A 13,091-nucleotide genomic window follows, 5' to 3' on the forward strand; every position below is an offset into this window, starting at 1 on the left:
GTGTAGCACAGAGAACTATATTCAATATCCTATGATAAACCATAATGGAAAAGAATATAAGAATGTAACATTAAAATTCCTTGTTGGCTCAGTCATAGGCTTTCTTCTCAGTCTCTTCTCTAAACAATCTCACCTACACATATAGCTTTAAGTACCATGTATATATAGATGACTCATTGTTATGTCTCCAACCCAGACCCTTTTGAGCTCCAGACCCACATATCAACTACCTACTTGATATCTTTCCAACGTGTGCAAGTCCATACTCATAGTCTCCTTTCCCCACCCCCATTATAGTGTTCCCTACCATCCATCCATCCAGATGTATAAACTAGAAAGGTATCCTTGATATCTTCCTCTCTTGCCTTATTTGTACAATTCTTTACCAAATCATCTTTACTTAACCTCTTAAATATCTCTGGAATCCATCTAGTTTTTTCCATTTTCATCTTAGCACCCTAGTTCAAAGTATCATTATCTCTTGCTTGACCTACACCATCAACTACTAATTGGTTCATCTTTATCTATTTTCATTCTTCTCCAGGAATGAAATCAGATTTCTCTCTTCAAGATACACACCCTATTCTAAAGCCAAATCCTCTTACCATGGTCCGCCAGCCTTGCATAGTCTGGTGAGTACCTTCCTTTACACCTTGATCTCGTACCATGCTCCTCGTTTTCTCTACTCCAGCCATACTGGCTTTCTATTTCTCAAATGTTCTTTGCGCTCTTCCTACAACAGGCCTTTGCACGTACTATTCCTTCTCTCTAGAACCCGTTAAAATCCTATTTTTGCCCAGTTAACATCGAATTATTCTTTGGGTCTCAGCTCAAGTGCCATTTCCTCAGGAAAGTATTCCCTGACTTTCCTGGCTGTCATTCCACCCCACCCCCATTAAAGGGTCCCTCAGCACCATGTAACTCCTCTTCTTGTCACAGTTGCAATTTTCACATTTGTTTTGGTGATAAATTTGATTCATGTCTCTTGGTGCCATGGGACTGTAAAAATCAATGAGGGCCGAGACCATATTTTCATTGCCAAAGCCCCAGAGCCTGATACATTGTCTGGCACCTAGCAGGCGTGCAATCGGTATTTGTTAAGTAAGTGAATAAAGATATTACATTCCCACTGTCTGGGAAACCCATGGGTTTAGATTTGAGATACAGAGAATTTAAATATTAGTCACTGTTTAAACCAGTCTTATAAAGAACTTGAGGCCCCAAACCCACAGTTAGTAAGTCCTAGTCTTCTAATTCTGTGACTCACACCTTCCATTGTGTCACTCTCCCTCCCATCCAGCAGTAGTGATGGGTTACACTAAACCAAACCCTCTGACATCTTAGCATGTATTTGTAGCATGTGACCATGAGGCTAAGTTTGAGTCACTGGTACCTTTGGGATGAGACTCTTAGCCTCATCAGCACTATACTTTGGACAGGCTGTAGATTTTATTTAGTGGTGACAAAGGTGAACTCAGAATCCTGCTATTCCTGCAAGCCCTGCTTTACTTAAAGTTTGCAGTCAGTGGAGCTGGATGTAGAGGCAGAAGCTACAGCCCATATTTCCAGTCTCGTCACCTTCTGGCAGCCCCTAACATACCAAGAAACTTTTTTGGCAAAAGGGCCTTTGGGATCATATTAATCTCAGCTAAGAACCTTGTTGGTTCTCCTTGGTCAGGATATAGCAAACTTTAAAACACACACACACGCACACACACACACACACACACCTGTGCTTCTCTGTCTCAGTCAAAAGTTAATGTCATCCCTATCAAACTACCACTGGCATTTTTCACAGAACTAGAACAAAAAATTTTGCAATTTGTATGGAAACACAAAAGACCCCGAATAGCCAAAGCAATCTTGAGAACGAAAAAAGGAACTGGAGGAATCAGGCTCCCTGACTTCAGACTATACTACAAAGCTACAGTAATCAAGACAGTATGGTACTGGCACAAAAACAGAAAGATAGATCAATGGAACAGGATAGAAAGCCCAGAGATAAACCCATGCACATATGGACACCTTATCTTTGATAAAGGTGGCAGGAATGTACAGTGGAGAAAGGACAGCCTCTTCAATAAGTGGTGCTGGGAAAACGGGACAGGTACATGTAAAAGTATGAGATTAGATCACTCCCTAACACCGTACACAAAAATAAGCTCAAAATGGATTAAAGACCTAAATGTAAGGCCAGAAACTATCAAACTCTTAGAGGAAAATATAGGCACAACACTCTATGACATAAATCACAGCAAGAGCCTTTCTGACCCACCTCCTAGAGTAATGGAAATAAAAATAAAAATAAACAAATGGGACCTAATGAAACTTCAAAGCTTTTGCACAGCAAAGGAAACCATAAACAAGACCAAAAGACAACCCTCAGAATGGGAGAAAATATTTGCAAATGAAGCAACCGACAAAGGATTAATCTCCAAAATTTATAAGCAGCTCATGCAGCTCAATAACAAAAAAACAAACAACCCAATCCAAAAATGGGCAGAAGACCTATATAGACATTTCTCCAAAGAAGATATACAGACTGCCAACAAACACATGAAAGAATGCTCAACATCATTAATCATTAGAGAAATGCAAATCAAAACTACAATGAGATATCATCTCACACCAGTCAGAATGGCCATCATCAAAAAAATCTAGAAACAATAAATGCTGGAGAGGGTGTGGAGAAAAGGGAACACTCTTGCACTGCTGGTGGGAATGTGAATTGGTTCAGCCACTATGGAGAACAGTATGGAGGTTCCTTAAAAAACTACAAATAGAACTACCATATGACCCAGCAATCCCACTACTGGGCATATACCCTGAGAAAACCGAAATTCAAAAAGAGTCATGTACCAAAATGTTCATTGCAGCTCTATTTACAATAGCCCGGAGATGGAAACAACCTAAGTGCCCATCATCGGATGAATGGATAAAGAAGATGTGGCACATCTATACAATGGAATATTACTCAGCCATAAAAAGAAACGAAATTGAGCTATTTGTAATGAGGTGGATAGACCTAGAGTCTGTCATACAGAGTGAAGTAAGTCAGAAAGAAAAAGACAAATACCGTATGCTAACACATATATATGGAATTTAAGAAAAAAAATGTCATGAAGAACCTAGGGGTAAGGCAGGAATAAAGATGCAGACCTCCTAGAGAACGGACTTGAGGTTATAGGGAGGGGGAAGGGTGAGCTGTGACAGGGCGAGAGAGAGTCATGGACATATACACACTAACAAACGTAGTAAGGTAGATAGCTAGTGGGAAGCAGCCGCATGGCACAGGGATATTGGCTCGGTGCTTTGTGACAGCCTGGAGGGGTGGGATAGGGAGGGTGGGAGGGAGGGAGACGCAAGAGGGAAGAGATATGGGAACATATGTATATGTATAACTGATTCACTTTGTTATAAAGAAGAAACTAACACACCATTGTAAAGCAATTATACCCCAATAAAGATGTTAAAAAAAAAAAAAGTTAATGTCACCATTCCCTCCACTCAGGTGCTTCACCATAGGGATTCTCTAGGGGGAAAGATCCCTATCTTTCAGGAGCTGACAGTGACTTGAAGTTCCCTAATTTAGGCAGTGGAGTTCTAAGCTACAGTCCTTACCCAACACATGCTCAACCACCTCAAAGTGAAAAATCTCCACAATGTTACCAAAAAAATTAAGAAATTAAAATAAAGTTCCTATTCCTGATTAAAGAAGCTTTGTCTCAAAATACCATCCTGCATAATTCAGAAAGGAGAGGAGACAAGGGGGAAAAAAAGGAGGCAGTTTTCCTGTTTTAAAACTGAAATATAATGAGTCACCCTGACTCACTATTTTCTTGTCTGCACTATCATTTTTAGGAGTCAGATTTTTCTTTGTGAACCAGAAAAAGCAGATCTTGGAGAGACATGGTTGGCACAGGCCTGGAAACACCTCTGTTAATGAGTTAAATCAAGTTAGGACATGATCACTTTCTGATTTCAGAGAGTGAAAGTGTCAGAGAAACACAAACGCTATGAAAAAGGCTGAAACTAGTCCAGAGGAAGAAAAGAAACAATCAAGGGCATTTCCCACATGTAGATATTGCCAAACTTTTAGAATCACAGTAGGGCTGAGGAGAAAATAAAACCCATCTGCATCCCCTTTCAGAAATCAAGTTAGGGCTTCCCTGGTGGCTCAGTGGTTGAGAATCTGCCTGCCAATGCAGGGGACACGGGTTCAAACCCTGGTCTGGGAAGATCCCATATGCCGCGGAGCAACTAGGCCCATGAGCCACAACTACTGAGCCTGTGCATCTGGAGCTTGTGCTCCGCAACGAGAGGCCGCGACAGTGAGAGGCCCGCACACCGCGATGAAGAGTGGCCCCCGCTCGTCGCAACTAGAGAAAGCCCATGCACAGAAACGAAGACGCTACACAGCCATAAATAAATAAATAAATATTTTTTAAAAAATTGGATCATATATTCACTTTTTATAAAAAAAAATCGAGTTAACCTTTTGACGATTTAGGTTGTGTCATCATAGATCTGGGTTAGAGTTTATTCCACATCACTACCCTTTAATAACAGTGCTATCTCCTTTTTCGACCAGCTTATGTTTTGGGACTTCTCTGTTCATGGATTTCACCTTCAATCTCACTATCTGCTCAACATTTTCCAAAAGTTCCTTGATGGTTCTGGTTCACTTATGGCACCTACTCTGATTGCCTTTGACTCAGTGGAGTTACACTTATATTCCCTCTGCATTCAATAATATTCTGAGAGGAAGGAGAGGTAATGCATATATCCACCCCCCATCTTGAGATAAAAGCCATAGACTATCTTCAAGTGTCAAGGCTCTTGTATAAGAGATAGCTTGTGGCTTCTTTGATATAAACTCGTATTTGTGATTATAAGACCTAACTCCTGAATCCAGAAATTAAATGAATATAGGATTAGTGAGATCTATTGCAGTGATACTTAGTGCATGTAAAATTGTGTCCTTTTGGCTAGTCACTTAAAATATTATACAAAATATATTGTGTTGATTATGGTAAAAATTCTTGTCATGATTTTTTATAAAATTTGTTAGATGGTGAGATAAAAGTATAAAAAATGTGTTTTGATTGAAGCATTTAGTTCATTTACATTTAGAGTAATTATTGATATGTATGTTCTTATTGCCATTTTGTTAATTGTTTGGGTTTTGTTTTTGCAGGTTTTTTTGTTCCTTTCTTTTCTCCTGTGATTTGATGATTATTTTTTTTTTTGATGATTATCTTTTAATTTTTTATTTTTATTTTTAGGCTGTGTTGGGTCTTTGCTGCTGCATGCAGACTTTCTTTAGTTGCGGCGAGCAGGGGCCACTCTTCGTTGAGGTGTGCAGGCTTCTCATTGCGGTAGCTTCTTTCGTTGTGGAACACGGGCTCCAGGTGCATGGGCTTCAGTAGTTGCAGCTCGTGGGCTCAGTAGTTGCAGCACACAGGCTCTAGGGCACACAGGCTTCGGTAGTTGTAGTGTACAGGCTCAGTAGTTACGGCTCACAGGCTTAGTTGCTCCGTGGCATGTGGGATGTTCCTGGACCAGGGATTGAACCAGCGTCCCCTGCATTGGCAGGTGGATTCTTAACCACTGCACTACCAGGGAAGCCCCCTGATGATTATCTTTAGTGCTATATTTGGATTCCTTTCTCTTTTTTGTGTGTATCTACTATAGATTTTTGGTTTGAGGTTACCATGAGCTTTTAATATAGCACTCTATATTATTATATATGATTGTTTTAAGTTGCTGATCTCTTTATTTTTTGCCTGATTACTTCCTTTTATTTTTTTAACATCTTTATTGGAGTATAATTGCTTGACAATGGTGTGTTAGTTTCTGCTATATAACAAAGTGAATCAGCTATATGTATACATATATCCCCATATCCCCTCCCTCTTGTGTCTCTCTCCCACCCTCCCTATCCCACCCCTCTAGGTGGTCACAAAGCACTGAGCTAATCTCCCTGTGTGATGCAGCTGCTTCCCACTAGCTATCTATTTTATACTTGGTAGTGTATATAAGTCCATGCCACTCTCTCACTTCATCCCAGCTTACCCTTCCCCCACTCCGTGTCCTCAAGTCCATTCTCTATGTCTGCGTCTTTATTCCTGTCCTGCTCCTAAGTTCAGAACCTTTTTTTTTTTTGATTCCATATATATGTGTTAGCATACGGTATTTGTTTTTCTCTTTCTGACTTACTTCACTCTGTATGACAGACTCTAGGTCCATCCACCTCACTACAAATAACTCAATTTTGTTTCTTTTTATGGCTGAGTAATATTCCATTAAATATATATGCCACATCTTCTTTATCCATTCATCTGTTGATGGACATGTAGGTTGCTTCCATGACCTGGCTATTGTAAGTAGAGCTGCAATGAACATTGTGGTACATAATTTTTTTTTTTTTTTTTTTTTTTTTTTTTGCGGTACACAGGCCTCTCACTGCCGTGGCCTCTCCCGCTGTGGAGCACAGGCTCCGGACACGCAGGCTCAGCGGCCATGGCCCACGGGCCCAGCCGCTCCGCGGCATGTGGGATCCTCCCAGACCGGGGCACAAACCTGTGTCCCCCACATCGGCAGGCGGACCCCCAACCACTGCGCCACCAGGGAAGCCCCATGACTCTTTTTGAATTATGGTTTTCTCAGGGTATATGCCCAGTAGTGGGATTTCTGGGTCGTATGGTAGTTCTGTTTTTAGTTTTTTAAGGAACCTCCATACTGTTCTCCATAGTGGCTGTATCAATTTACATTCCCACCAGCAGTGCAAGAGGATTCCCTTTTCTCCACAACCTCTCCAACATTTATTTTTTGTAGATTTTTTGATGATGGCCATTCTGATTGGTGTGAGGTGATACCTCATTGTAGTTTTGATTTGCATTTCTCTAATGATTAGTGATGTTGAGCATTCTTTCATGTATTTGTTGGCAATCTGTATATCTTCTCTGGAGAAATTTCTGTCTTGTTTATGGTTTCCTTTGCTGTGCAGAAGCTTTTCAGTTTCCTTAGATCCCATTTGTTTACTTTTGTTTTTATTTCCATTTCTCTAGGAGGTGGGTAGTTGCTGATCTCTTAATTTTAAATACATTTTTAAAACCCTGCATTTGTACTCTCCTCCCCTTATGATTACTATTTCTGATATCGTTGTACATCTAATTGTTTTGTGTATCCCTTAACTGCTTATCGTGGATATAGACGATCTTAGTACTTTCATCTTTTAACCCCCCTGCTAGCTTTGTGTGTGGATGATTTTCTCCCTTTACTGTATGTTTGCCTTTACTGGTAAGCTATTTCATAATCTTCTCGTTTCTAGTTGTGGCCTTTTCTTTTTTGCTTAGAGAAGTTCCTTTAACGTTGTTGTAAAGCTGGTTTGGTGGTGCCAAACTCTTTTAGCTTTTGCTTGTCTGTAAAGCTTTTGATCTCTCCATCAAATCTGAATGAGAGCCTTACTTCGTAGAGTATTCTTGGTTGTAGGTTTTTTCCTTTCATCACTTTGAATATATCAGGCCACTCCCCTCTGGCCTGCAGAGTTTCTGCTGGAAAGTCAGCTGATAGCCTTATGGGAGTTCCCTTGTATGTTATTTATTGGTTTTCCCTGCTGCTTTTAATATTCTCTTTAATTTTCTGCAATTTTAGTTGCAACGTGTCTTGGTGTGTTCCTCTTGGAGTTAATCCTGTATGGGACTCTGCACTTCCTGGACTTGGATGTCTGTCTCCTTTTCCAGGTTAGGGAAGTTTTCAGCTACTATGTCTTCAAATATGTTCTCGCCTCCTTTCTGTCTCTTGTCCTCCTTGGAACCCCTATAATGTGAGTATTACTGCACTTGATGTTGTCCCAGAGTTCTCTCAAACTGTCTTCATTTCTTTTTATTTTTTTCTATTCAGCGGCAATGATTTCCACTACTCTGTCTTCCAGCTTGCTGTTCCATTCCTCTATCATTTAGTCTACTGTTGATGCCTTCTAATGTATTTTTTACTTCAGTTATTGTATTCTTCATATGTTTGGTTGTTCTTTATATTTTCTAACTCTTTGTTAAAAACTAACGTCTCTCTCGTGTATCCATTTTTCTGAATACTTTGATCATCTTTACAATCACCACCCTGAACTCTTTCTCAGGTGGGTTGCCTATCTCCACTTAGCTGTTCTTCTGGGGTTTTATCTGGCTCCTTTGTCTGTACTATGTTCCTCTGTTGCCTCACTTTGTCTAAGTTGCTGTTTGTATTTTTATGTATCTGGTAGGTTGGTTATGTTTCCCAACCTTGGAGAAGTGGCCTTTTGTAGGAAACGTCCCATGCGTCCCAGCAGTGCACTCACCTCTCATCATCCAAGCTATATGCATTAGGAGTTCCCCCTATGAGGGCTGTGTGGATCCTCCTGTTGTGGTGGGCTATATGGGCATTCCTGGTTGGCCCCCAGTCTGATCGGTTGCCAGGCCCTGCCTTGCACAGAGGCTGCTGGCCACTGGTTGGCAGGACCAGGTCACAAGGTGGCTGACTATGGAATCCCAGGGGGCCCCAGGGCTAGTGCTGGCTTACTGGAGGGCAGAGCCAGGGTCCAGAAGACTCCAGAGCTGTTGCCTGCCCACTGGTAGGTGAAACCAGGTCTTGAGGTTAGCACCAGCCTACTGGTGGGCAGAGCCATACCCTGGAGTCTTGTTGTAGGGTCCAGGGGTCTCAGAGCTGGTGTCAGATTACTGGTGGGGGAGGGACACTGGTTTCTGACACAGCTGGATACAGGGTCTGTGGTGTCCTGAAGCTTATGTTGTCCTACTAGTGGGCAGGGCTGGGGCCAGCTGTTCTCAGGACAGGGGATGGCATGCTGATGGTCAGGCTGGGTCTGCAGGCTATGAGGTTGTGGTTTTCTTGCATCTGGTGTCTTTCCCCTTGTGGGTGAACTGGTCCAGAGGCTAGAGAAGGCTTCCTGGAGGACAAGGCTGGGGTTCAGGGGATTCTGGGGCTGGTGCCTGCCCACTGGTGGGTGGAGCTGAGTCCTGGGCTCTCTAGTGGGCAGGGCCTTGTCCAGAGGCTGCTGTGGGCACAGGGGGTCTTAAGACAGCCTGTCTGTTGACAGGTGGGACTGTGTCCACGCCTAGTTAGTTGCTTGGCCTGAGGCATCCCAGCACTGGTGCCTACAGGCTATTGGGCCAGAACAGGGATGGGTCCAGGGACTAACAAGCTAGAGGGAGGACTCCAGAGAGTGGCTGAATGTATACAAAAACATATATGCTGCCAACATTACTCAATTCAAATTTAAAGATACACACAGACTGAAAGTGAAGGGATGGAAAAAGGTTCCATGCAAATAGAAAAAGAAAGCTGGGGTAGCAATACTTATATCACACAAAATAGACTAAAATGAAGACTGTTAAAAGCAACAAAGAGGGATACTACATAATGATCAAGGGATTAATCTGAGAAGACATAATAATTGTAAATATATGAACCAAATGTAGGAGCACCTAAATACATAAAGCAAACATTAATGGACTTAAAGGGAGAAATCAACAGTAACACAATTATAGTAGGAGACTTTAACACCCCAGTTACATCAATGTACAGATCATCCAGGCAGAAAATCAATAAGGAAACATTGGCCTTAAATGACACATCTGAACAGATGGACCTGAATATATATAGAACATTCCATCTGAAAGCAATAGAATATACATTCTTTAAGTGCACATGGAAGATTCTCCAGGATAGATCTACATCTAGGCCACAAAACAAGCCTCAGTAAAATTGAAATCAAGCATCTTTTCTAACCACAATGCTCTAAGACTAGAAATCAACTACAAAACTGAAAAAACAAAACAACAACAAAAAAAACCACACACACACACAGAAAAAACAGAAAACAAACAAACAAAAAACACAAAGGAGGCTAAAATATGCTACTAAACGACCAAAGGGTCACTGAAGAAATCAAAGAAGTTTAAAAAATACCGGAAGACAAATAAAAATGAAAAAGATTCAACAATTTATGGAACACAGCAAAAAGGAGTTCTAGAGGAAAATTTATAGAAATACAAGCTTACCTCAGGAAACAAGAAAAAACTATACCTATGTCGATACATATATATAGAATGCTATATCAAAACCTCACAGGAACTGCAAACCAAAAAACTACAATAGATATACACACACACAAAAGAAAAAGCAACCCAAACGCAACACTGAAAACAGTCATCAAATCACAAGAGAGGAGAAGAAAAGGGGAAGGGAAGAAAAAAGACCTACAAAAACAAATCCAAAACAATTAAGAAAATGGTAATAGGAACATACATATTGATAATTACCTTAAATGTAAATGTATAAAATGTTCCAACCAAAAGACATAGACTGGCTGAATGGATACAAAAACAAGACCCTATATATGCTGTCTACAAGAGACCCACTTCAGATCTAGGGACACATACATACTGAAAGTGAGGGGATGGAAAAAGTTATTCCATGCAAATGGAAAGCAGAAGAAAGTTGGAGTAGCAAAACTCAGACAAAATAGACTTTAAAATAAAGGCTGTTACAAGAGACAAGGAAGGACACTACATAATGATCAAGGGATCAAGCCAAGAAGAAAATATAACAACTGTAAATATATATGCACCCAACATAGGGGCACCTCAATACATAAGGCAAATGCTAACAGCTGTAAAAGGGGAAATCAATAGTAAAACAATAATAGTGGGGGACTTTAACACCCCACTCACACCAATGGACAGATCACCCAGACAGAAAATCATAAAGAAAATGGGCCTTAAATTACACATTAGACCAATGGACTTAACTGATATTTATAGAACATTCCATCCAAAAGCAGAATACACTGTCCTCTCAAATGGAACATTTTCTAGGATAGATCACATCTTGGGCCACAAATGAAGTCTCAATAAATTTAAGAAAAAAAAAAATCATGTCAAGCATCTTTTCTGACCACAATGCTATGAGATTAGGAATCAATCATAGGGAAAAAAAGCCTGTAAGAAAACCACAAACATGTGAAGACTAAACAATATGTTACTAAACAACTAATGGATCACTGAAGAAATCAAAGAGGGGAAAAAAATACCTACAGACAAATGACAATGAAAACACAATGATCCAAAACCTATGGGACACAGCAAAAGCAGTTCTAAGAGCAATACAATCTTACCTCAGGAAACAAGAAAAACCTCAAATAAACAACTTAACCTTACATGTAAAGCAACTAGAGGAAGAAGAACAAATAAAATCCAAAGTTAGTAGAAGAAAAGAAATCATAAAAATCAGAGCAGAAATAAATGAAATAGAGATGAAGAAAACAATAGAAAAGATCAATGAAAGTAAAAGCTGGTTCTTTGAAAAGATAAACAAAACTGATAAACCTTTAGCCAGACTTATCAAGAAAAAAAGGGAGAGGACTCAAATCAATAAAATTAGACATGAGAAAGGAGAAGTTATGATGGACACCACAGAAATACTAAGGATCATAAGAGACTACTGCAAGCAACTATATGCCAATAAAATGGACAACCTAGAAGTAATGGACAAATTCTTAGAAAGGTACAACCTTCCAAGACTGAACTAGGAAGAAATAGAAAATATGAACAAACCAATCACAAGTACTGAAATTCAAACTGTGATTTAAAAACTTCCAACAAACAGAAGCTCAGGACCACATGGCTTCACAGGTGAATACTATCAAACATGTAGAGGAGAGTTAACACCTATCCTTCTGAAACTCTTCCCAAAAATTGCAGAGGAAGGAACACTCCCAAGCTCATTCTATGAGGCCACCATCACCCTGATACCAAAACCAGACAAAGGTACAACAACAACAAATATCACAACAGGCCAATATCACTGATGAACATAGAGGCAAAAATCCTCACCAAAATACTAGCAAACAAAATCCACCAATAAATTAAAAAGATCATACACCATGATCATATGGGATTTATCCCAGGGATGCAAGGATTCTTCAATATATGGAAAATCAATGTGATATGCCACATTAACAAACTGAAGAATAAAAACCATATGATCATCTCAATAGATGCAGGAAAAGCTTTTGACAAAATTCAACACCCATTTATGATAAAAACTCTCCAGAAACTGGGCATAGAGGGAAACTACCTCAACATAATAAAGGCCATATATGATAAACTCACAGCTAACATCATTCTCAGTGGTGAAAACTGAAAGCATTGCCTCTAAGATCAAGAACAAGACAATGAATCCACCCTCTCCACTTTTATTCAACGTAGTTATGGAAGTCTTAGCCATGGCAATCAGAGAAGAAAAAGAAATAAAAGGAATCCATATTGGAAAAAAAGAAGTAAAACTGTCACTGTTTGCAGATGACATGATACTATACATAAAGAATCCTAAAGGTGCTACCAGAAAACTACTAGAGCTCAATGAATTTGGTAAAGTTGCAGGATACAAAATTAATACACAGAAATCTCTTGCATTCCTATACAGTAATAACAAAAGATCAAAAAGAGAAATTAAAGAAACAATCACATTTACCATCACATCAAAAAGAATAAAGTACCTGGAATAAACCTACCTAAGGAGGCAAAAGACCTGTACTCAGAAAACTGTAAGATGCTGATGAAAGAAATCAAAGATGACACAAACAGAGAGAGATACCATGTTCTTGGATTGGAAGAATCAATACCGTCAAAATGACCATACTACCCAAAGGAATCTACAGATTCAATGCAATCACTATCAAATTACCAATGGCATTTTTCACAGAACTAGAACAAAATATTTTACAATTTGTATGGAAACACAAAGACCCTGAATAGCCAAAGCAATCTTTTTTTTTTTTTTTTTGCAGTACATGGACCTCTCACTGTTGTGGCCTCTCCCATTGCAGAGCATAGGCTCCGAACGCGCAAGCTCAGCGGCCATGGCTCACAGGTCCAGCTGCTCTGTGGCATGTGGGATCTTCCCGAACTGGGGCACGAACCCGTGTCCCCTGCATCGGCAGGCGGACTGTCAACCACTGTGCCACCAGGGAAGCCCCAAATCAATCTTGAGAAAGAAAAATGGAGCTGGAGGAATCAGGCTCTCTAACTTCAGAC

This window comes from Tursiops truncatus, chromosome 6, assembly GCF_011762595.2.
Source record: "Tursiops truncatus isolate mTurTru1 chromosome 6, mTurTru1.mat.Y, whole genome shotgun sequence".
NCBI lineage: Eukaryota > Metazoa > Chordata > Mammalia > Artiodactyla > Delphinidae > Tursiops > Tursiops truncatus.